This window comes from Myotis nattereri (assembly GCF_964212035.1).
Source record: "Myotis nattereri genome assembly, chromosome: X".
Classification (NCBI taxonomy): Eukaryota; Metazoa; Chordata; class Mammalia; order Chiroptera; family Vespertilionidae; genus Myotis; species Myotis nattereri.
The window spans coordinates 50,219,036-50,244,775 of record NC_138078.1 but is presented as its reverse complement, the minus strand read 5'-3'; the positions used below and the strand labels follow the sequence as shown (position 1 = coordinate 50,244,775).

Here is a 25,740-nt window from a genome sequence, read left to right as displayed (position 1 = left end):
AAAAAGGAACACTGGTGCACTGCTGGTGGGAATGCAGACTGGTGCAGCCACTATGGAAGACAGTATGGAGTTTCCTCAAAAAACTAAAAATAGAACTCCCATTTGACCCAGTGATCCCACTTGTAGGAATATATCCCAAGAAACCAAAAACACCAATCAGAAAGGATATATGCACCCCTATGTTCATAGCAGCACAATTCACCATAGCTAAGATCTGGAAACTGCCTAAGTGCCCATCAGTAGATGAATGGATTAAAAAACTGTGGTACATCTACACGATGGAATACTATGCTGCTGTAAAAAAGAAGGCACTCAGAGCACTTGAAAGTAAAGTGAAAATAAACAAATGGGACTACATCAAAATAAAAGCTTCTGCACAGCAAAAGAAACCATCAACAAAACAACAAGAAAACCCAATGCGTGGGAAAACATATTTGCCAATGTCATATCTGATAAGGGCCTAATCTCCAAAATTTATAGGGAACTCATACAACTTAACAAAAGGAAGATAAACAATCCAATCAAAAAATGGGCAAAGGATCTAAATAGACACCTTTCAAAAGAGGACATTCAGAAACCCAAGAGACATATGAAAACATGCTCAAAGTCACTAATCACCCGAGAGATGCAAATCAAAACAACAATGTGGTACCATCTCACACCTGTCAGAATGGCTATCATCAACAAATGACAAGTGCTGGAGAGGATGTGGAGAAAAAGGAACACTCGTGCACTGCTGGTGGGAATGCAGACTGGTGCAGCCACTATGAAAGACAGTATGGAGTTTCCTCAAAAAACTAAAAATAGAACTCCCATTTGACCCAGTGATCCCACTTGTAGGAATATATCCCAAGAAACCAAAAACACCAATCAGAAAGGATATATGCACCCATATGTTCATAGCAGCACAATTCACCATAGCTAAGATCTGGAAACTGCCTAAGGGTCCATCAGTAGTTGAATGGATTAGAAAACTGTGGTACATCTACACGATGGAATACTATGCTGCTGCAAAAATGAAGGAACTCTTACCATTTGCAACAGCATGGATGGAACTGGAGAGCATTATGCTAAGTGAAATAAGCCTGTCAATGAAGGAAAAACACATGATCTCACTCACTCATGGATAATAAAGACCATTATAAACTTATGAACAAAAATAGATACTGAGGCAGAGCTGCCTCGAACAGACTGTCAAACTACAGCGGGAAAGCCGGGGAGGGTTGAGGGCCGGAGGGGGGGGGCAGGTAAGAGATCAACCGAAGGACTTGTATGCATGCATATAAGCATAACGAATGGACATAAGACACTGGGGGGTAGGGGAGGCCAGGGGATTGTTAAAGGCAGGAAAAAAAGGAGACATATGTAATACTCTTTGCAATACTTTAAGCAATAAAACAATTTTTAAAAAAAGAATTACAATTCACAACTACACACACAAAATGAGATGTAATCTCATTTTGAAAATCAATTTCATGTTGGCTACTTAGTTTCAACCCTTGCTGTTCACCATCACTCCAATAAAAACTGCTCTTTATCTCTGAAGTGAAGGCCCACTGACAGGTGGATATGTATAGAGAATATTACTCAGCAGCCTATTATTTTAAAGTGGTTTCAGCAGCTAGAAGTAGGAAAGTCCCCATAAAGCCACAGGAGATAGGAAACCACCCTCCTCCCTTGGCTATTCCAAGCACACAGGACTATCATCTGGGTGAGAAACTGTCAACTAAAAACCCTCTCTCCCTCAAAGATAGAGTTTATAAATTGATTTCCCAGATGGTGTTCATTAAGCATTCACTACCACTCAAGCTCATAGTCCACTGGTCTTCAAAGTTAGTCTTAGCATTACAGATGATAAAGACTTGATAACCCATAACAGGAGCTGAGGTTAGGCACAGGGAACCAAATGTTATCTCCTTCATAGTCTTCCTTTATTTCTCTCTTTAGAGCATTAGTTCTCAAATGGAATGAGCACCAGCATCACCTGAAAAGCCATTTTTTTCCAAACAATATATGTTTATGGTCCCACTCTAAAGAATCTGAGTGTAGCCAGGAATATGTGAATTTGGAATAGGTTTCCTAGGTAAAACCAATATGCACCCTAAATTAAGAACCACTACAATAGATTATCTGTATTATATATTTTAACTCAACAACCCTAAAAAATTCTAGGTAGGATCTGGGTATAGCTAGCTATTTTTATGAGAGAGAGAGAGAGAGAGAGAGAGAGAGAGAGAGAGAGAGAGACTGATTCTGGGCCCAGATTCCTGATTACTGTATAACCACTCTAGTGCAAACAGCCATGGGGCCCCACATGTTCTAACCATACCAAGCCATTCACCATTACATAAATCACAGATTGTCACCCTAGAGTGCATAACAGAATTGCCCATAGAGTTTAAAATTATACATTTTGAAACCCGCACCTGTGGAGTTTCTGAGTGGGCTTATTCTGGGTTGGAATTCTGGACACATTGATTGGGGGGAGGTAGCTATGAGGGTAATTGGGTTGAACAGTCTTGAAGATTCTCTTCCTCTAATGAAAGGTATCACTCAGGAACAACCAATACCTCCTACATATTTATTGACCATATTCTATCTACCAGACACTTTAAAAAATAAGTTTTATCTAGATACTAGAGGCCCGGTGCATGGATTCGTGCACCAGTGAGTTCCCTTGGCCTGGCCTGTGCCCTCTCGCAATCCAGGACCCCTTTGGGAATGTCAGACTGCCGGTTTCAGCCCAGACCCTGCAGGCCAGGCCAAGGGACCCCACCGGTGCATGAATCTGTGTACCAGGCCAGTTTCAGCCTGAACCCCGCAGGCCAGGCCGAGGGACCCCACTGGTGCACAAATCCATGCACTGGGCCTCTAGTATGTATATAAGATCTTTGGTTAATCTCTTCCCACCCTCCCCGCTTCCCTCTGAGATTCATCAGTCTGTTCCATGTCTCCATGCCTGTGTGTTGTGCATCTGCACCCTGGTGGTCAGTGCATGTCATAGCTACCAGTCAAGAGGTGAAACAGTCCCTTAGGCTTTTATTTATATAGATAATTCACATACCATAGAATTTTACCCATTTTAGGTGTACAGTTTAATGATTTTTAGTAACTCTACCAAACTTTCACTACTATCACCCTGGCTGTGGTAAACCCATTCTAGAATATTTGCTACCCTCCAACAACCCCCCTCAATAAGTTATCTGGTACGCTTTAATCCCCATTCTCTCCATCTGGTATTCAGTAATCTAATTTTTGTCTACATATTTGCCTATTTTGGATCCTTCATATAAACTGAATCATACATTATGTTTTTTGTGACTGGCTTCTTTCACTTAGTGTAATATTTTTGAGGTCATCCATGTTATAGCATGCATCCATACTTTATTCATGCATCCATACTTTATTCCTTTTTATGGCTGAATAATAATCCATTGTATAGAATATTATACTATATTTTGTTTACCCATTAGATATTTGGGCTCATTCCACTTTCTGGCTATCCTGAATAATGCTATTATGAATATTTTTGTAGAAGTTTTAGTGTGAATATATGCTTTCATTTATCTTGGGTAAATCTAGTAGTAGTAGTGCTGGGTCATGTGGTAACTCTTAGTTAACTTATTGAAGAATTACCAAATTGACTTCCAAAACAGCTACATCATTTTACATTTCCACCAGCAATGTATGAAGGTTTCCATTTCTCTACATCTCCACTTCTTATTGCCTTTTTAATTATGCCATTCTAGTAAATGTGAAATAGAATCTCCATTGTGCTTTTACTAAAAAAGATTCACCTTTTTAAAAAAATATGTTTTATTGATTTATTTGAGAGAGAGAAAGGGAGAGGGAGAGATTGACCTGAAAGAGAAACATTGGTTGGCTGCCTCCCACACCCACCCCGACCAGGGATCAAGCCCATGACGTTTCGGTGCACAGAATATGAAGTTCTACCAACTGAGGCACACTGGCCAGAGCTCCATTGTGGTTTTCTAAATTTTATTACTTTTATTGAGGAATAGTTGACATGCAACATTATATTAGTTTCAGATATAATACATGATTCAATATCTGTACATATTGCAGAGAGATTAAAAATGGCAGCAGAGTAAGTGGATGCTGCATAGACATGCTCCCAGGACTAAACTGGAATTACAACTAAAATACAGAAAAACTTCATGAATAATCAACAGAAGACTTGATGGAGAGAACCCTGATAACAGAAGACAAAAAGTGGAGACTGCATAGAGACTGCTAGGAGAGGCGGAGGCGCGAAAAGGCTGGCAGGCTCCCACAGACAGCAACTGAAGTTCCGGAGAGATATCTCACCCGTGGAGGGTTGCCACTGAAAACTCTGGTATCTAATCCCCAACTGGGCCCCCCCAACAGAGAGTACCAGAACTGAGAAGGGTACCCACATAACATCTGGCTGTGAAGAGCAGCAGGGTTGCTGTCTGCCATGGAGAGATGGCTGGAAATTCAGGTACCCTCTTGAAGGGCCAACACACAAAATTCCCTGTCAAGCCACCCACCTTGTGCTCCAGCAGAGGGAGGGCATAATGGCCTGGAGCTGTGTGAGCAGAAGCCAGGATCAGGGTCTCTGGGTTAGAGCTCAGAAGGCAGACACCCTGGTTTCCTGTGCTGAGTCATCACCTCATGCTGCAAAGGTCATCTTTCTCATGCAGACATTTCCTATACAGGCTACCTTACCTGAGGGGAAGACAGTTGATCTACCCAATTGGAAAATACTTTGTCCCACAGTGCAGAATTGCTCAGGCCCATTAAGAGACTAAGAATAGACCTAGTCGGTTTTGCTCAGTGGATAGAGCATCGGCCTGCAGACTGAAAGGTCCCAGGTTCAATTCCAGTCAAGAGCACATGACTGGGTTGCGAGCTTGTTCCCCAGTAGGGGGCTTGCAGAAGGCAGCCAATCAATGATTCTCTCTCATGACTGATGTTTCTATCTCTCTCCCTCTCCCTTCCTCTCTGAAATTAATACAAATATATTTTTAAAAAAGAGACTGAGAATAACAATTAGCCTTCAGGCAGAAGCAATTGCCCCACCCAGTTAGAAAAAAAACCCAACAACAACCTCTTGCCACACCTGTGGACAACTGCCTGAGGGCAATTCAAGACAAAATCCTATCAGTCTGTAGACGGAGGCAGTCTCTGGAGGCTTTGAATCTTTGCCTGATCCAATTAGTCAGAAACAGTGTTTGATACTGTCCTACACTAGAGATTGAGAGGCATACCAGATCTACCTAATACATAGTCACAAACCCAAACAGGCAGCCAAAATGAGGAGACAAAGAAACAACCTCCAAATGAAAGAAAAAGAGAATTCTACAGAAGGATAGATAAATGAAATGCAGATAAGAAATTTATCTGATATAGAGTTCAGAATAATGATGGCAAAGATGCTCAACAGCATGAGAAAAGATATAGTGACTATACAAACAGAAATAAAGAATGACATAGTACAAATAAAGAACACATTGGAAGAAATACACAGTCGATTAGGGAAGCTGAGGATCAAATCAGTGAATTAGAAGACAGGGTTGAAAAAATACTTGTACATATTGCTAAATAATCACCACAATAAGTCTAGTAAACATGTCACCATACATAGATACAAAATTTTTTTTTCTTATGAGAACTTTTAAGATCAATTCTCTTAGCAACATTTAAATATGCAATACAGTATTATTAACTACAGTCACCATGCTGCACACATCTCCTTGGCATTTATAACTGGAAAATTATAACTTTTGACTCCCTTCACCCACTTTACCCACCTCTCACCCTTCACCTCTGGCAATCAACAATCTGTTCTAGCTATGAGTTTAGTTTTTTTAATTTTTTTAGATTCTACATATAACTGAGATCACATGGTATTTGTCTCCATTGTGGTTTTAATTTGCATTTCCCTGATGGATAATGATGCTGAGCACTCTTTCATATATTTATTTAGCCATTTGAATAACCTCTGTGCTAAACTATTTGTTATTATCTTTTGCCCATTTTTGTTCAGGTTGTCTTTTCATTGTGTTCCAAGAGCCCTTTATAAATTCTAAATATAAAATCTGGTTTTTTAATGTATTAAGAGAGAGAGAGAGAGAGAGAGAGAGAGAGAGAGAGAGATTAAGAAATTTGTTGTTTAACTTATTTATACATTCCTTGGTCGGTTCTTGTATGTGTCCTGACTAGGGATCAAACCAGCAACCCTGGTGCATTGGTACAATGATCCAATCAATTGAGCCACCCAGCCTGGGCTGGGTATAAATTGTTTATTGAATATGTTTTGCAAATATTTTCCTGTGGTCTGTCACATTTATTCCATTTTTAAATGTTGTTTGAAAAACAATTTTTTAGGTCCAGTTTATCAGTTTCATCTTTTTGGGAGGGAGTGGGGGACTAAGAAGTTCTGTCCAGTCCAAAGTCTTGAAAAGTTTCCCCTATTTTTTCATCTAAAAGGTTTATTGTTTTGACACATTTATGTCTATCATACATTTTAAAATTTAATTTGAGGTAGCATGGTCAATAATATTACATAAATTTCAGGTGTACAATATAATTCGGTATCTGTAAACTCTATTGCATGCTCACCACCAAAATTCCAGTTTCCTTTATTTTGTAAGTTAATTTTTGGACATGGTATACAGTGAGGGTCTAAACTGAACTTTTTACATGTGGATATACAAATGTCCCAGCATCATTTGTTGAACAGAGTATGTTTTTGCCCAATGAATTGCCTAGGTACATTTGTCAAAAATCAACTGACCATAAATGTCAGGGTTGTTAATATATAATCAATTCTGTTCCATTGACTGATATGCTTAGCCTATGCCAGTATCATACTGTCTTGATAACTATAGTTTTATAGAGTTTTCTGTTCCCTGAATATGCTATGTTCTCTCTCACCTCTTCCAGTTCTTTGTACATGTTATTCCTTCTGCCTAAAACAGTCTTATCTAGACAACTCTCACTTATTTTTCAGGTCTAAGGTGAAAAGATGCTTTGTCCAATAACTGTTCCTTGATTTCAAAAGTCTGAGTCAGGTATTCCTTCTTAGTGCTACAGATCATCCTGTAATTACCTTTATCATTGCATTGTCACATTGCATTACAGTTGCCTGTAAGCTCCATGATGGCAAAAATCCTCTCTAATCAGCTCAAGAGTTTCAGTTTCATTACTCTGTTCAGTACCTGATGCATAGGAAATGATCAATAAATATTTACTGAAGAAATGATGGACTGATTCTGCTTCTAGGTAAGGAAGACTAATTCAGACCAAATATCCTGCTGAAAACAAGAAAATTGTGATAAAATATAAATAATATATATATTTGAAGGCATCCAAGACCTAATAAGGCAATAAAGTATAAAGGAGCCAAGATGCAGGAGAAAAAGAAAACCAAGAGAGGCTGTTTTTCTCATCAGGTCATTACAGAAGAGTCAGCTGAGAGACAGCTGAGCTTTTAACAAGTGCAATAAACTAAAATAACAAACATTTGAATTCAGGACCCATCATTGAGGGGAACCCTAGATAAACCCTCAGATATTGGGGTCCAACTGAGAATGTATACACACTGAAAGGAAGGCTAAATCAGCCTTGAAGTGGCCAGCATCAAATTACCCCAAACTTGGACTGAATTTAGGTGATAATGGATTGCTAGTGCCCCTAACCACCTGCCTGAAATTGGCATAAATCCTTTCTGAATAAAAATTTTAAAAGCTGAGGCCTCAATCCATCTCTATTATAGTTTTTCAGATACAATGTCTGCCACTCAATCAAAACTAACCATGCCGAAACCGGTTTGGCTCAGTGGATAGAGCGTCAGCCTGTGGACTGAAAGGTCCCAGGTTCGATTCCGGTCAAGGGCATGTACCTGGGTTGCGGGCAAATCCCCGGTGGGGGATGTGCAGGAGGTGGCTGGTCGATGTTTCTCTCTCATCGATGTTTCTGACTCTCTATCTCTCTCCCTTCCTCTCTGTAAAAAATCAATAAAATATATTTTAAAAGAAACAACTAACCAGGCATATGGGCAAACAAGGCAAAATAAATTTAAAAATCAAGAGAGATAATAGACAACAAAAACATACTTTAAAGGATTGAGATAGCTTCCAGATGAAGAATTTCAAATAATTGTGCTTAATACGTTCAAGAAAAGACTAAATTGTCAATTTTGGCAAAGAACTAAATACTATTTTTCAAATGAACCAAGTAAAAATTCTAGAAGCCTACCTTGGTGTGTAGTATTTAGTGGAAGCATGAAGTGGGGAGGCTCGAGGACCCGGAAATGACAATGGCTGTGGGGGGAGGGGCTACACGGGGTGGAGGGAGGGGGGAGCAGCTGGAGAACCAGGAAATGGCAACCTCTGGGGGTGGGGCTTAAGGTCCCGGAAATGACAACAGCTGCTGTAACCAGGGGTAACAAAGGAAGCTTTTGTGGTGGTTGTGCTGGCCAGTGGCAGTGACTGCTGCCCAAGGCAGCTGCAGCAGCAGCAGACCAGTTTCCCTATAGTGCCAAGTAGGTGTCAGCACAGGAAGAGGTAGTGGCACTTCAGGGGAATTGTAGGGCATGAGAGGGAGTGTGAACAGGGCCAGGGTCCCTGGCACACTCTTTGCCCACAGAAATGAGCCAGCAGAATACAACAGTTACCTACTGGGGCCTCTGAATGCACAACATCCCAGAGGGAGCCCACCCTGAGGGGCACAACTGCATCCAACAATGATTTAGCCACTCTTTTTGAGTGTCCCATCTGCTTTATGTGCATTACCACCCATATTCCAGTGTCACAGTGGCCATCTTGTGAGTAGCAACTGTCACCCAAAGCTCACTTGTTGTCCAACCTGCAGGGGCCCATTGGGATCCATTTGCAACTTGGCCTTGTGGAAACTGGCCACTTCAGGACTTTTTCCTTGCAAATATGCACCTTATGGATGTGAAACAACTCTGCCACCCCAAGGAAAAGTAAGCCATGAAGCGCTATGTGAGTTTCAGCCTTGTCCCTGCCCCTGCCCAGGTACTTTCTGTAAGTGGCAAGGCGCTTTGGATGTTGTCATCCCACATCTGAAGAATCAACACCGGTTTGTTGCAATTCTGAAGGGAGAGGATATAATTTTCCTTGCTACAAACATCAATCTTTCCAGGGCTCTAGACTGAGTGATGATCCAGTCCTGTTATGGCTTTCATTTTATGATAGTCTTGGAGAAAAGGAAAACCATGAGGGGTAGCAGCAGTTCTTTTCCATCCTACAGCTGATAGGAACATGCAAGCAAGCTGAAAATTTTGCTTACAGACTTGAGCTAACTGATCATAAGCAGTGATTGACTTGGGAAGCCACTCCTCTAAATATTCATGAGGAAATTGAAATAGCCATTATAAAGAAGGACTGCCTAGTCTTTGACACAAGAACTGCACAGAGATTTGCAGAAAATGGCAATTTAGGTATCAATGTATCTATTAACAAGTGTTAAAATGACAATAAAAAATTTTCTGGACAGTGTGTAAAACATTGCATTCAATTTCACAGAAAATAGGTGCCCTTTTGCCTGCCAACCTGAAACTTTTGGTAGGTGGAAGCTAGTCACATGAAAGTAAATAAAATAAAAGGCTGTTAAAAGGAAACAGGTGTATGTAGTAACACTAATATAGTTACAAGTAAGTCAACAGTAAGCCAGTGAATACACACATACACATACACACACACATTCACAAGATGGGCATCTTTTGTATTAAGAAAGGAAGCGCCTAAACCGGTTTGTCTCAGTGGATAGAGCGTTGGCCTGCGGACTGAAGGGTCCCAGGTTCGATTCTGGTCAAGGGCATGTACCTGGGTTGCGGGCACATCCCCAGTGGGAGATGTGCAGGAGGCAGCTGATCGATGTTTCTCTCTCATCGATGTTTCTAACTCTCTATCTCTCTCCCTTCCTCTCTGTAAAAAATCAATAAAATATATTTTAAAAAAGAAAGAAAGGAAGCATTGTAAAATGATCTGGAGCCCTAGCTGGTTTGGCCCAGTGGATAGAATATCAGCCTGTGTACTTCTGGGAAAAATCCCTACCTAGGGAAACAACCTTTCTTGGAGAGATGACCTTGGTTAAAACACATAGCCCAAGAAGGGGAGCAAACATATTAAGAACAGTATGCCATATACGCCAGGTCCCTTGAGACATATGCTGTGCAGATGTTTCTTCCCTGCAGCAACTGTGTCAAACAGCAAGGATGGACCGGCTTCCGGCAAATTCCCCCTTTTTTATTTTTTTAAATGATAGTGCATGTAAATCAGCAGCCACCTCTCGAATTGGGTTGTTTAAGACTCGGAAGAAGACTGACAAGCAATGATAGTGAGCATAGCTATAAACATAGTGGATGGATTGCACAAGGAGCCTTGTTCCTGTAGAAGGTTGCTGGCCTCTTCAGTCAAGGGATTTCAGCTGTCCTCAAGTCGGTGGTTTGGTTGTCCTTGTTGATCTGGCTAGCGGGCGATGTCATTGGGGACGGGCTTCCCAGAGCGTCAGTGTGTTGAAGGGTTGGATCATGGGGTCCATCAGGGCTGTGCTTGATGGTGGTGTCGGTGTCTGGGGGAGGGAGTCAGCTGTGCCCTCTGGGTCGGCTGTTATGGATGATACCGGGGAGGAGGAGGATGAGGAGGAGACGGAGGGTGGTGTGACATAAGGTTGGATTAGACTGTCTGGAATCCACACAGGTGAGTCTGCATCCTGTGGAAATATACAAGCATATCCTCTCCCCCAGGTTAAAAGTACATCAGGTCCCTTCCAGGCTCCTGTAAGTAAGTCTTTCCATTTGTCGAAATAAGTGAGTTTCTGCTAAATGAAAGTTTCTTTTGCTGATTTACTCAGAGTCCTTGGACTTGGCTGAGAGAGTAGCTTCCACTTCTTGCTTTCCTACCATCTGTTGGACCTCAGTTGTTAACTTCTTCAGCTGACCCCATGTCGGCACCTCAGTCCCTTGCAGAGCCTTTCTTTTCTTCGTTTTTCTGCTTTTCTGTCATCGGGGCAACTCTAAGTCTTTGGAACGATGGGACAAAGAGCTTCTCTGGGTCCACTGTGGTGACGCACGTAATTCATTTACTCAATCCAAAGCAGGTATTAAAAAGAAAAACCCCAAATGCTCTCTTGTAACCATTTTAAGAGTAGGCTTGGCGCTTTCCGCTATTACCTGAGTCCTGATCTATCACCCCAGGGGGAGCTTACCAATCCTGCACTTTCCCGGGGAGGAAAGGCTGCAGTGGGGTTAAGGATAAGGCTCCTTGGGCCTACCTTCTCCCATGCCTTTACATTTACCTTTCCTTCCTCAGAAAAGCATGGACATACTTCTTGTATAAAACGTTCCAACTGACTGGGCGTAACCTTAACTCCTCTGCTAGCAAGCATATGTGTTAAAAGATCAATACGGAGTCTTTTTTCTTTAGACTCAGTATGGCATATCTTCTCAATCTAAGTTCTGTACTATCCACCTTCTTACCCTACTTATCCTCTATAGGGGGGGACTGCAGCACCCTGGTGAAGTCCTATCTGTCCCGAGTGTGGGGGTTCTCAATGGGAGGGGGGTTTACCTAGGGGAATACTGTTCCAGGGGTTCCCAAAGGTGTGGACGGAGTCAGTGAAGACTATCCACCCTCTTCCTATGGTGGAGTCCTATCCATCCCAAGTGTGGGGCGCTTACCTAGGGGTCCCTGTTCGGGCGCCAATTGTTGGGGTCCAACCCCAACAAGTCCAGGGGTTCCCAAAGGTGTGGACGGAGTCGGCGAAGAAGGAATGACACGGAGGCAGCGTTCAGTTGATCAGCATAGTTGGGTTCTCCAGCCAGGTTCTGTTGATCAGCATAGAGAGGTTCTCCTGCCAGGTTCTAGCCAGGATCTCCAGCCAAGTTCTGTCCAGGTTCTCTTGCATATTCTCTCGCTAGATTCTCCAGCCAGGTTCTGTCACCAGGTTCTGTCTTCTATTGTCTTGTTACATCTGTATTTATACCAGTTGATTTTAATCCTGTCAATTTCTATTCCGAAGGTTAGGGCATTTCTTATCTCCATTCCAGGGAGTACAGATTATGTAGCTGGCATCTACTTACTAAATTACAGAATAAACTACAAAGGAAGCTGAGGCCAGGTGGACAGTGGAAAGACATTGAAGAACATCTGGACTGAATGAGATGCATCCAGCTCCTTTTGAAGCACCCATCTTATATAAAAGCTGCTGTTTGAAATTTTAACTCTGATAGTATGGCTTCTGTAAATGCTTGCTTGCTTAAAAAATAGGGAAAACAAGACTACTCCCATTCCAAAGAGGCCATAAACTATGCCCCAGACAGAGTTGTCAGTGCTGGAGCCAGGCCAGGCCTTGAGATAGGGTCTCATGGCCCCTTCCCAGCACGCAGGCCTTCTTTCTCAGAAGGTCCGGAAGTCTCATTCCAAATTTGGGAGACAAAGGACTAGAAAAAGTATAAATAGAGAGAGCTTCCTCCATGTTGGGGGCCCAGAATTTGAAAGACACATTTTTCTCTGGGCCTGCAAGGAATTTAATAATAAAATGTAACTCCCTTTCTCTAAAAAAAAAAAAAAAAAAAAAAAAAAGAATATCAGCCTGTGGACCAAAGGGTCCTGGGTTCAATTCTGGTCAAGAGCACATATCTCAGTTGCAGGCTACTCACCTGCCCGGGCCCTGGTCAGGGCTCGTGCAAGAGACAAATAATCAATGTGTTTCTCTCACATTGATGTTTCTCTCTGTCTTTCCCTCTCTCTTCCACTCTCCCTAAAAATCAATGGAAAAATATCCTTGGATAAAGGTTAACAAAATAATAATAATAATAATAATAATAATAATAATAATAATTTGCATTTGTTGTAGAATGAGTGTACTGTTGAAAAAATACTGGGTCTTTGGTTTTTTGGTTATTTGTTGGTGTTGCTTTTGCAAGCATATATGTATGCGTGCATGTGTATTTGGGTGTTATTGTGTTTCTGTCCTTTAACGGACAAGCCACGTTGAGTAGTCTTCTCACTGCTTTCCCCTCTTTTTAAAATTCATTGGGGTGACATTGATTAATAATATTATATAGGGTACAAGTGTACAATTCTATATCATCTTTATATTGCATTGTGTGCCCACCACCCAAAGTCAAATCTCCATCCGTTATCATATATTTGATCCCTTTTCCCTCTGGTAACCACCATACTGTTTCTGTGTCTATGAGTTTTTGTTTGTTTTTCTTGTTTATTCATTTTTTGCTTTCAATTTATATCCCACATATAATTGAAATCATATGATTCTTAACTTTTTATACCTGACTTTTATTTTGCTTAGCATGATATTCTTAAGATCTATCCATGTTGTCGCAAATGGTAGTATTTCATCTTTTCTGATGGCTGAGTGGTATTTCATTGTATATATCTATCAAATCTTCCTTTTTATTTTGCCCTGAAACACATTTTATTAATTGATTGATTTTTTAATAAAAACAATCATTTTAACAAGCAAGAAAAATAAATATGTGTGAAAAGTGAAATTAAGAAATCAGTGGATGAGTTTAACAGAAGATAAGGCAAAGCTAAAGAGAGTGAATTGGAAGGTAGGTCAAAAGAAAATATTCAGAATAAAGTCCAAAGAGAAAAAAAGGATGGGATATAGAAAAAAGTGTGTTAGAGGCATAGAGGATACAGAGAAAATGTCTAAAAGAGGTTGTTACAGAATATTAGAGTAGAGCAAGGGACAACATTTAAAGAACTAATTCCCCTGGGCAGGGTGGCTCAGTTGGTTGGGCGTCCATCCCATGCACTGAAAGGTTGTCAGTTCGATTCTGGGTCAGGGCACATGCCCGGGTTGCTGGCTCAATCCCCAGTAGGGGGAATGTCGGGAGCAGCCAATAGATGTTTCACTGTCATGTGGATGTTTCTCTCTCTCCCCCTTCCTTTGTCTCTCTAAAAAATTAATTAAAAAATCAATAATACCTGAGAACATTTCAAAACTGATGGACAACCATCAAACCACAAATTCAAAAAATATGATCCGCAAAGAAGATAAACATAAAGAAAATCAGTCTAGCCAGTGTTGCTCAGTAGTTGAGCATCGACCTATGAACCAGGATTTCATGATTCGATTCCTGGTCAGGGCACATGGGTTTCAGGCTCAATCCCCAGTAGGGGGCATACACAAGGCAGCCAATCAAATATTCATTCTCATCAGTGATGTTTCTCTGCCACTCCCTTCATCTTGAAATCAATAAGAATATATTTTAGGAGGAACAAAGATGGCAGCATAGGTAAACACCTGAACTTGCTGCCTCGCACAACCACATCAAAACTACAACTAAAAGACCAAACGGATATCATCCAGAACCACAGGAAGGCTGGCTAAGTGGAAGTTCAACAACTAGAGGGAAAGAGAAAAGCGCATCTAGACTGGTAGGAGCTGCAGAGGTGTGGAAGAGCGGAGGTACAGAGGTGCACAAAACGAGCTGGCAAATGGGTATGCTGTGGTCTTTTTCAATCAGGAGGGAGATACAAACTCCTGACTGCTCTGAACTCCAGTTCTGGGAAAGACTCTGTGGACCCAGACTCATATGGGGAGAAACTGGACTGTCTGGCATTGAGCTGGAACACGAGAGCAACTTTCTCTCAGAGGTGCTCACAGCATTCATTGTTCCTGCAGGGGGTCACTGGACACAGAGACCCAGGGACCTATCTGAGGCAGGGCCAACGGGCAACCATTGCTGTTTGCACTGCCCTGTGATTCCCTGAGACCACGCTCCACCCAATTTACAACACCACCCAAGCTGTGCACAGAAGCTTTTGCATATAAATGGCCTGGCCTTTTGCAACCTAACCTAACAAACTGCAGCTGGATCAAAGAACCACAGAGCTTCCAAAAGAAGGCCTAAGGTTCATTAGCAGACTGCACTGCTTCACAGATGTGCCTCATCTGGGCACCTCCAAACCCCAAACAAAGAGGAGGAATCTGCAGATCTCTCTGTAGCTCCTGCTGGGTGGCCTCAGGCAGTGGCTGACTTTGCACCTCCTTGGAGATCCAAGAGCCAGTGTACCCACTAGGCAGTGTGAGACTATACCGGATTACAACTCTTCAGATCCATAAGAGATACACTCAGGGGACAGACTCAGTGAGCACCAGAGCCCCACTAAAGCAAGTCCTGACCCATAAGGGTGTATCCAGCACAGCAGTTCTCCCATTGTAGATACAACTGGTCCTCACAGCCAAATGGTCTGGAAGTCAATTCCTCCCAGTGAGAGCAACAGCAATCAAGGCTTAACTACAACAAGACTGTGCACACAGCCCACAAAGGGGTGCACCAAGAGCGTCCACCTCAGGTGACTGGGGAGGCTGAGCCACTGGGCCCTATAGGACACCTAGCACACAAAGCTACTTTATCAACACAGGGAAGCAGCCAAAATGTGGAGACAAAGAAACATGTCACAAATGAAAGAAATGGAGAAAAGCAAACTACTAGATATAGAGCTCAAAGCCACGGTTATAAGGCTACTCAAGAATCTTCTCGAAATCTCTGAGAAATTTAGTGAGACCCTCAAGGATATGAAAAAGGACCAATTAGAAATTAAGCATACACTTACTGAAATAAAGAATAATATACAGAGATCCAACAGCAGACTAGAGGACCCCAAGAATCAAGTTAAAGATTTGAAATACAAAGAAGCAAAAAACAGCCAACCAGAAAAGAAAAAAGAATCCAAAAATATGAAGATAGTGTAAGGAGCCTCTGGGACAACTTCAAGCGTACCAACATTCAAATTATGGGGGTGCCAGAAGAGAGAGAGCAAGATATTGAAAACCTATTTGAAGAAATAATGACAGAAAACTTCCCCTACCTGGTGAAAGAAATAGACTTACAAGTCCAGGAAGTGCAGAGAACCCCAAACAAAAGGAATCCAAAGAGGACCACACCAAGATACATCATAATTAAAATGCTAAGGGCAAAAGACAAAGAGAGACTCTTAAAAGCAGCAAGAGAAAAACAGTTAGTTACCTACAAAGGAGTACCCATATGACTGTCAGCTGATTTCTCAACAGAAACCATGCAGGCCAGAAGGGAGTGGCAAGAAATATTCAAAGTGATGAATAGCAAGAACCTACAACCAAGATTATTCTATCCAGCAAAGCTATCATTTAGAATTGAAGGTCAGTTAAAGAGCTTCACAGATAAGAAAAAGCTAAAGGAGTTCATCACCACCAAAACAGTATTATATAAAATGTTGAAGGGTATTCTTTAAGAAGAGGAAGAAGAAGAAAAACGTAAAGATAAAAATTATGAACAACAAAGTGACAACAAATGCATATCTATCAACAAGTGACTCTAAAAAGCAAGTGAATAAAAAATATGATTAACAGAATAAACTGGTGAATATAATAGAATAAGGGGCATAGAAAGGGAGTCGACTGACAATTCTCAGGGGGGAGGGGTGTGGGGGGTGTGGGAAGAGACTGGACAAAAATCGAACACCTATGGACAAGGACAATATGGGGGGTAAGGGCATGGGGTGGGGTGGGAACCAGGTGGAGGGGAGCTATGGGGAGAAAACAGGAACAACTGCAATAATCTGAACAAAATGACTTATTTAAAAAAAATTGAAAGGATTAAGAAGTACAAATTGGTAATTATAAAATAGTCTTGGGATGTATAGTATATTATAGAAAATATATTTTATTAATATATTGTAATATTGTAGCATTACAATAATATTTTAATAACTAAATATGAGGCTAAGTGGCTACTGGAAATATTGGGTGGAACAGTTTGTAAAATATATGTCTGTCTAATCACTATGTTGTACACCTGAAACTAATACAAAATAATATTGAATGTAACTGTAATTGAAAAATAAAATTAAAAAAACATAAAAAAACAAACAAAAAAAGAATATATTTTTAAAAATAATAAGAAACTCACACCTAGCTCTTGCTACATGGCTCAGCTAATTAGAACATCATCCAGTACACCAAAAAGGTTGTGGTTTGATCCTTGTGTGGGAATGTATGGGAGGCAACTGATCTATATTTCCTCTCACATTAGTGTTTTTTTTTTCTCTCTCTCCCTTCGTCTCTCTAAAATCAGTTTTTTAAATGGTATATATTAAAAGTAGTTTTTTACAAAGATAAGAAAAATCACACCTATGAATATCATGGTAATATTACCAAAATCCAAAAATAAAGAGAAATATCAAAAGAATCAAGAGAATGCAGCACATTCCCTACCAAAGAAGCAAATTTTTTTTTCCAGCTGATTTCCCATTAGAAATAATGGAAGCCAGTAGGCAGTAACATGGTATCTTCAACATGTTTTAAGAATAACTGACTTTGACCTGAGGAACCAAGATGGCGGCACAGGAAAATACTGGTATTCATCACCTCCCATAACCACATCAAAATTACAACTAAAATACAGAACAACCATCATTCAGATCCACCTGAAAGCTGGCTGAATGGATGTCCTACAATTAGAAAAGTAAAGAAGAAAGCACATTGAAACTGGTAAGAGGGGTGGAGGTGTGGAACGGGCTGGGCCAACACCCATGTATGGTGTTTTGTTAATTGAGAGGGCTATCTCCAAGGCCTCCTGTGAGAAGCAGGGGGTCCCAGTCCCACACCAGACATCCAGCCCAGGATTCAAGAGAATTTTCCATAACTTCAGGCTATAAAAACCAGTGAGGACTGGGGCTTAGTGACACGGAGGCTGCTGGAGTCTCAGGTGTTCCTCTTAAAAGGCCCAAGCAATGGACATACACAATCCGGCTTTCTTTGAGCTCCACCACTGCGCAGTGGCTTTGGAGAACATATGGGGAGGAAATGAGCTGTCTGGCATCAGGGAAGGAACTTGGAAGCAGCTAGCACTCAGACAAGAGTACTCGTAGGGGTCATTGTTCCTGTCCTGGGACCTCCCCTGTCTCAGAGATAACTGGCAGCCATATCTGAGTTTCCATCAGCATGGCCTACACTGTTCATTCCACCCTGGTAATTCCTTGAGACCCCATCACATCCAATTTGCAGAACCACCCAAGCTGTTTGCAGCTGCTTTTCCATTTGAATGGCCAGTCCTGGCTCAGGCTTCAGACTTTGCTAAAATCTCTTAAACAAGCATCAACTGGAGGCAGCATGCCACAAGCCTCTCAATAAAAGGCCCAAGACCCGGCACTAGCACCAGCCTGCCTTGCTTCACAGCTGGGCCTCACCTGTGCACTTACAAGCCCAATACAAGTAGCAACCACTTACAGATTTATCTGTAGATCCTGCTGGGTGGCCCCCAGGAAGTGGCTGACTTTGTACCTCTCAGGAAGCCCTAGAGCCAGTGAACCTGGTGAACAACTTCAGACCACATCATATTACAACTCTACACATCCATGAATGACACACTCAAGGGGCAGACTCAGTGATCACCAAAGCCCCACTGAAGTAAGTCCTGCTCCATAGAGGTGTCTCCTGCACAGTAGCTCTTCCATTGTAGACTCATTTTGTCCTCACATCCAATTGGCCTGGAGGTCAATTATTCCCAGTAATACCAACAGCAATCAAGTCTCAACTATAACAATACTGTGCGCACAGTCCACCCAGGGGCACAACTAGAGTGCTCAGCTCAAGTGACTAGGGAGGCTGAGCCACTGGGCCCTACAGGAAACCTATTACACAAGGCCACTCTACCAATTTCAGGAGACATAACAGCTCTACCTAATACATAGAAACAAACACAGAGAAGCAGCCAAAATGCAGAGACAAGGAAACATGTTACAAATGAAAGAAATGGAAGCAAGCAAACTACTGGCTACAGAATTCAAAACAATGGTTATAAGGTTACTCAAGGACCTTAATGAAAGCTTCAAGGGACTTAAGGAGCACTTCAAGAGACTTAGCGAGACTTAGCAAGGATCTTAGTGAGAATGTCAAAGACATAAAAAAAAGATCAGTCAGAAAAGAAGCATACAGTAACTGAAATGAAGAATAACTTATAGGGGATCAACAGTAGAGTAGAGGATGCCAAGAATCAAATCAAGAACTTGAAATATAAGGAAGCAACAAACACCCAATCAGACGAGCAAAAAGAAACCAAATTTATGAAGATAATGTATGGAGCCTCTGGGACAACTTCAAGCATAGAAGCGTTCACATCATGGGGTGCTGGAAGGAGAAGAGAGGGAGCACATAATCAAAAACCTATTTTTTTTAAATATATTTTATTGATTTTTTACAGAGAGGAAGGGAGAGAGATAGAGAGTTAGAAACATCGATGAGAGAGAAACATCGATCAGCTGCCTCCTGCACATCTCCCACTGGGGATGTGCCCGCAACCCAGGTACATGCCCTTGACCGGAATCGAACCTGGGACCTTTCAGTCCACAGGCCGACGCTCTATCCACTGAGCCAAACCGGTTTCGGCCAAAAACCTATTTGAAAAAATTAATGACAGAAAACTTTCCTTACCTGGTAAAATAGACATAGAAGTCCAGGAAGCACAGAGAGTCCCAAACAAGAGGAACCCAAAGAGGCCCACACCAAGACACATAATAATTAAAATGCCAGAGGTTAAAGACAAATAGAATCTTAAAAACAGTGAGAAAATCAGTTAGTTACCTACAAGGGAGGGCCCATAGGACTGTCAGCTGATTTCTCAACAGAAACTATGCAGGCCAGAAGGGAGTGGCAAGAAATATTCAAAGTGATGAAAAGCAAGGACCTACAACCAAGATTACCCCACAAAGCTAACATTAAGAATTGAAGGTCAGATAAAGAGTTCACAAACAAGAAAACGCTAAAGGAGTTCATCACCAGAAAACCGAAACTACGTGAAATGTTGAAGGGTATCCTTTAAGAAGAGGAAGAAAAAGAAGAAAAAAAAAGAGAAAAAACAACAATAAAATGGCAATAAATACATATCTATCAACAACTAAATCTAAACATCAAAATAAACAAACAAGAAATCTAATGAACAAAATAAACTAATGAATGAAATACAACCAGAGACATGTTAACATGGAACGTACTGACGAATCTTGGAGTGAATGTGGGAGGGAGGATGGGGAGAAATTAACCAAAGAACTTATATGCATATATGCATTACGTATTTATACATACAATAGGGTGGTGAAGGCCTGGGATGGGGCTGGAACCTGGTGGAGGGCGGCAATAGGGGGAAAAAAGGGACCTTTGTAATACTCTCAACAATAAAGATTTTTAAAAATAAAAAGAATAAGTAATAACCTACAATTCTAGATCCATTAAAGATGTCCTTTAAAAATGAAGGCAAAATAAGCACATATTTTCAGAATAAGAATTGAAAAAAATAATTTACAGCTGATATAAACTAAAGGGTGCTATTGCAGCAAGAGCGAGACAGAGATGTGGAAACAAACAAAAAAAAATGAAGAGAAAAGGATAAACATCAGGGAATCTAAATAAATATTGACTGTAATACAACAATGATAATGTTTTGTGTGGTTTAAATTGTGTAGACAATTATTTTATAAAAGAACAATAGCATATTGTTTGAGAAAATGGAGTTAAAGTATTCTAAGGCCTTTGCACTATATAGAAAGAGGTGAAAGAACTAACTTCTCTCAAACTATAAGTCAAGGATGCATGTTGTAATCTTTAGTATATACACTAAAACAATAATAAAATAATGTACAACTACAAAGTTAACAAAGGGTAAAAAAAAAAAATGAGACAAAAATCCAAAAGAAAGTAATAAGGAGAGAAAAGGTTCAAAACAGTCAAGGCAAGTAGAATGCAAAGAGTATTATGTTACATTTAAAGCCAAGTATATAATTAAATACATTCTATGAAAATTGATTAAATGTGCCACTTAAAAGAGATAGACTGTTTAAAAAATAAACTGATTTCTGTTTACAAGAGATGCATTTAAAATGTAATGGTGGGCCTGGCTTGCATTGACCTATGAACCAGGAGGTCATGGTTTAATTCCTGGTCAAGGCACATGCCTGGGTTGTGGACTTGATCCCTAGTGTGGACTGTGCAAGAGGCAGCCAATCAATGACTCTCTCTCATCATTGATGTTTCTCTTTCTTTCTCTCTCTCTCTCTCTCTCTCTCTCCCCCTCCCTCCCCTTCCTCTCTGAAATTTATATATATAGTGGCCCAGTGCATGAAATTCGTGCATGGGGGGCGGGGGGGAGGGGGTTCCCTCAGCCCAGCCTGCACTCCAATCGGGGACCCCTGTGGGATCGGGCCTAAACCAGCGGTTGGACATCCCTCTCACAATCTGGGATCGCTGGCTCCTAACCGCCCACCTACCTGCCTTCCTGATCACTCCTAACTGCCTCTGCCTGCCTGCCTGATCGCCCCTAACTGCCCTCCCCTGCTGGCCTGATTTTGCCCCCAACTGCCTTCCCCTGCCCGCCTGATCTTGCCCCCAGTGGTCTCCCCCTCCACTCTGGTTGCCTCAACTTCCCTCCCCTGCCAGCCTGATCTCGCCCCTAATGGCTCTCCCTTGCCGCCAGATCTCGCCCCTAACTGCGCTCCCCTGCTGTCCTGATCACCCCTAACTGCCCTCCCCTGCCGGCCTGATTGCCCCTAACTGCCTCTGCCTCAGCCCCCACCACCATGGCTTTGTCTAGAAGGAAGTTGGATGTCTGGAAGATGGCCAGTCGACCCAGTCTAATTAGCATATTACCCTTTTATTAGTACAGATTATCAGTATAGATAGATTATAGAGGATAGAATTGCTTAAATGGAGGGAAAAGCCTTTTTCATCAGGAGGAGATGCTCTTGGCAGACAAAAACACATAATGCCTATATCTGGACTGATAGCCAGCCATATGCACTATACTGCCAAACCAGTCATTAAAAAATTGAACCACTTTCTTACACCTTACACCAAACGGCTGTTGCCTTTAAAACCCTTCCTCAGCACCCACCTTAGGTTCTGCCTTCACAGTTCACCCAGATTAGGTTCTGATTGGTCAGTTTCTATGCCAGTCAGCATCTAAAGCTCTACCTCCTAGACAGCCATTGGCTCTGGCACTTCACCCAGATTTGGTTCGGATCGGTCAGTTTCTATGCTAGTCAGCATCAAAAGCTCTGCCTCCTAGGCAGCCATTGGCTCCTCACACTTCACCCAGGTTTGGTTCTGATTGGTTGGCTTCTATGCCAGTCAGTATCTAAAGCTCTACCTCCTAGACAGCCATTGGCTCCTGGCACTTCACCCAGATTTGGTTCGGATTGGTCAGTTTCTATGCCCGTCAGCATCAAAAGCTCCGCCTCCTAGGCAGCCATTGGCTCCTGGCACTTCACCCAGATTTGGTTCTGATTGGTCGGTTTCTATGCCAGTCAGTGTCTCTGGGCCTATCTCTGGGCCTGATCAAAGAGGCAGGGCTGATCAGCAGCTCTCCCCCAAAGACCCAGAGAGAAACAGAGGCGGGGCTGCTGGTGAAGAACAGAGAGAGAGAGGCAACAGCTGATCAACAGCTGCCACAGAGGCTGCGGATCAGACCCTGTCTCTCTCTCTGCAAGCCTCTCTCGGGGCCTGATCCACAGCCCCCTTGGCAGTCAGTGCTGCACCACACTGGCTGCAGTCACTGCTGGGTTGCCGTGGCAATCCAGCACCTGACTCCCGATGTTCAGTTAAGCCTTGGTCTTTGTAGACGTTACAGACCCTGGCTCTTTATATACATAGATAATAAAACTAAAACGTAAAGGTGGGTGGGTGGGAAGGGATCAACAAAAGAACTTGTACTAGTATGCATATATGCATAACCCATGGATACAGATAATAGTGAGGTAAAGGCCTGGGGTGGAGGGCAGGGATGGACTAGAAGGGATCAAGGGGGGGAGGGGCATATGTAATACAATAAAGATTTTTTAAAAATAAAATGTAAAGGTTACAAATTTAAAAGATGGAAGATATACCACACAAATAACATCCAAAAGAAAGTAGCAGTATTAATATCAAACAATGTAGACTTTAAGGTAAAAAGCATTACTAGAGATAAAGAGGGACATTTTATAATAATAAAAGGTTAAGTTTAACAAGAAGATATAATAGTTCTAAATCTGTATATACGTAATAATGTAATCTCAAAATATATAAATCATAAATCCCCAAACTAAAATAACATGAATAAAATACATGGTCATTACGGGAGATTTTTTTTTTAAATATATATTTTATTGATTTTTTACAGAGAGGAAGTGAGAGGGATAGAGAGAAACATCGATGAGAGAGAAACATCGATCAGCTGCCTCCTGCACGCCCCCTACTGGGGATGTGCCAGCAACCAAGGTACATGCCCTTGACCGGAATTGAACCTGGGACCCTTGAGTCCGCAGGCCAACGCTATATCCACTGAGCCAAACCGGTTGGGGCATCACGGGAGATTTTTAACACAAATATTTCAGCAACTGATAGAACTAGCAGACCAAAAAAAAAAAAAAATCAGAGAGGACAACAAATATTTGAAGATCACAACTTGACCTGTTTGATAAATAACAATACACTACAGAACATATACACAGAGCATTTATTAAAAACTGACTACATGCTGGGCCATAAAGCCCCATAAATAGCAAATACTTTAAATCAAACAGAGATGTTCTCTAACCATAGTGGAATTAAGCTGCAAATAAAAAAACAAAAAGATAACTAGAAAATTACCATGCTTGGAAAATAACTTAAAATGATTAAAGAATGAACTACAAAAGAAATAAGAAAATAATTTTACAATTAATAGTGAAAATACAGCATATCAAAACAAGTGACATGGTCAATATGGCAGAGTAGGAGGAGGTTGCAGTCACCAGCTCCCATGACAGCAAAATTACAACTAAATTATAGAACAGTCAACCTGGATAACCATCTGAAGACTAGCTGAACAGAAGTCCTATCTATACCTAAAAATATAAAGAAGAACTCATATCAAGACTGGTAGGAGGGGAAAGATGCAAAACAGGCTAGGCCCCACATCCACTTTCATGGGTAAGAATCCAGTGGGGTGCCCAGCTAGCATGGCTCAGTGGTTGAGCATCAGCCTATGAACCATGGTTTGATTCCCAGTCAGGGCACATGCCCAGGTTGCAGGATCCATCCCCAGTGTGGGGCATGCAAGAGGCAGCCAATCAATGATGCTCTGTCATCATTGATGTTTCTCTCTATCCCTCTCCCTTCGTCACTGAAATCAGTAAAAATATTTTTAAAAAAGAAAAAGAATCCGGAGGGGTCTCAGCCCCACCTCGGGCTCCCCAGCTTGGGACACCAGTACCAGGAAAAGTAGCCCACATCACATATGGCTGTGAAAATCAGTGGCAAGTCTGAGGGTCCAGGTGAGATAAAAGGCAGCATAAAATCCAGGGCTCTTTCAGCTACAATCAGACTAGGCCTGCATTGCAGTCTTCCAAAAAAAAAAAAAAAAAAAAAAAAAAAGGCAACAAAACAAAACCCACAAAAAACAAAACAAAACAAAAAAAAACAACCTCTCAAGGAATTCTAGTCGAGCTCAGGGGTACCAAATATATACAGGGTGAAATTGAGTTCTGTGGCTTCAGGACAAGGACTAGAAGGACAATAACCATTGAGCCCACCCCCACAAGGCCAAATCACCCCCCTGTTGTCTCTGTCCATTGGTTAGGCTTATATGCATGCATACAAATTCTTTGGTTGATCTCTTCCCCTTATCCCCACCCTCCCCTACCTTCCCTCCGAGGTTTGACACTCTGATCAATGCTTTATATATTTTGGATATTAGCCCCTAATCAGATATATGGTTTGCAAATATTTTCTCCCATTCTGTAGATTGTCTTTTCACTCTGTTGATTGTTTCCTTTGCTGTGCAGAGACTTTGTAGTTTGATAGAGCTCCACTTGTTTATATTTGTTTTTGTTACTTCTGTTTTTTTGGGGGGAAAATCCTCACCGAAGGATATGCTTATTGATTTTAGAGAGAGGGGAAGGGAAATTGAACCCACAACCTTTCAGTGCACCGGACAACAGTCCAACCAAGTGAGCCACACTGGCCAGGGCTGTTGCCTATAGTTTTGGTGTCATACCCATGATAAAAATCATTACCAAGGCCAATATTATGAAGTTTTCCTCTTGAAATTTTACAGCTTCAGGTCTTAGGTTTAAGTTTCTAATCCATTTTGTTGATTTTTGTGGTAAAGGTTCCAATTTCATTGTTTTACAAGTGAATATCCAGTTTTCCTAACACTATTTGTTGAAGAAACTATTATTGCCCCATTATGTATTTTTGGCACCTTTTCAAAGATCAGTATATGTGTCAATTTATTTCTAGGCTATTCTGTTTGATTGGACTCTATGTCTATCTTTACATCAATACCATACTGTTTTGATTACTATAGCTCTGTAATATAGTTTGATATCAGAAAGTAGGATGCCTAAATATTTGTTCTTTATTTCTCAAAAGTGCTTTGGATATTCATTCTTTTGTGGTTCCATACAAATTTTAAGATTGTTTATTCTACTTCTGTGAAAAATGCCATTGACATTTTGAATGTAATTTGCTTTAGGTGGTATGGATATTTTAACAATATTTAGTGTAGCAAATCATGAACATTGGATGTCTTTCCATTTGTTTGTGTCTTTTTAAATTTTTTTATCAATGTTTTGCAGTTTTCAGTAAATAAGTCCTTGCCTCCTTAGTTAAGTTTATTCCTAAGTATTAGATTATTTTAGGTGTTTTTTCAAATGGGATTGTTTTCCTAACTCCTTTTCAAATAGTTAATTGTTAGTG

The 25,740-nt window shown here is 41.3% G+C and overlaps 1 protein-coding gene and 1 pseudogene across 9 annotated transcripts in view; one reads left to right on the top strand and one right to left on the bottom strand.

Annotated features, from left to right (window-relative positions):
* EDA (ectodysplasin A) overlaps positions 1-25,740 on the bottom strand; it is a gene marked incomplete at both ends in the record, with an annotated part of 598,912 nt that overhangs the window by 560,134 nt on the left and 13,038 nt on the right. The gene's annotated exons all lie outside the window — the stretch shown is intronic.
* On the top strand, positions 8,637-9,480 carry LOC308510801 (E3 ubiquitin-protein ligase Siah1-like; annotated as a pseudogene). Its single transcript has one exon. The product of its transcript is annotated as an E3 ubiquitin-protein ligase Siah1-like (transcript).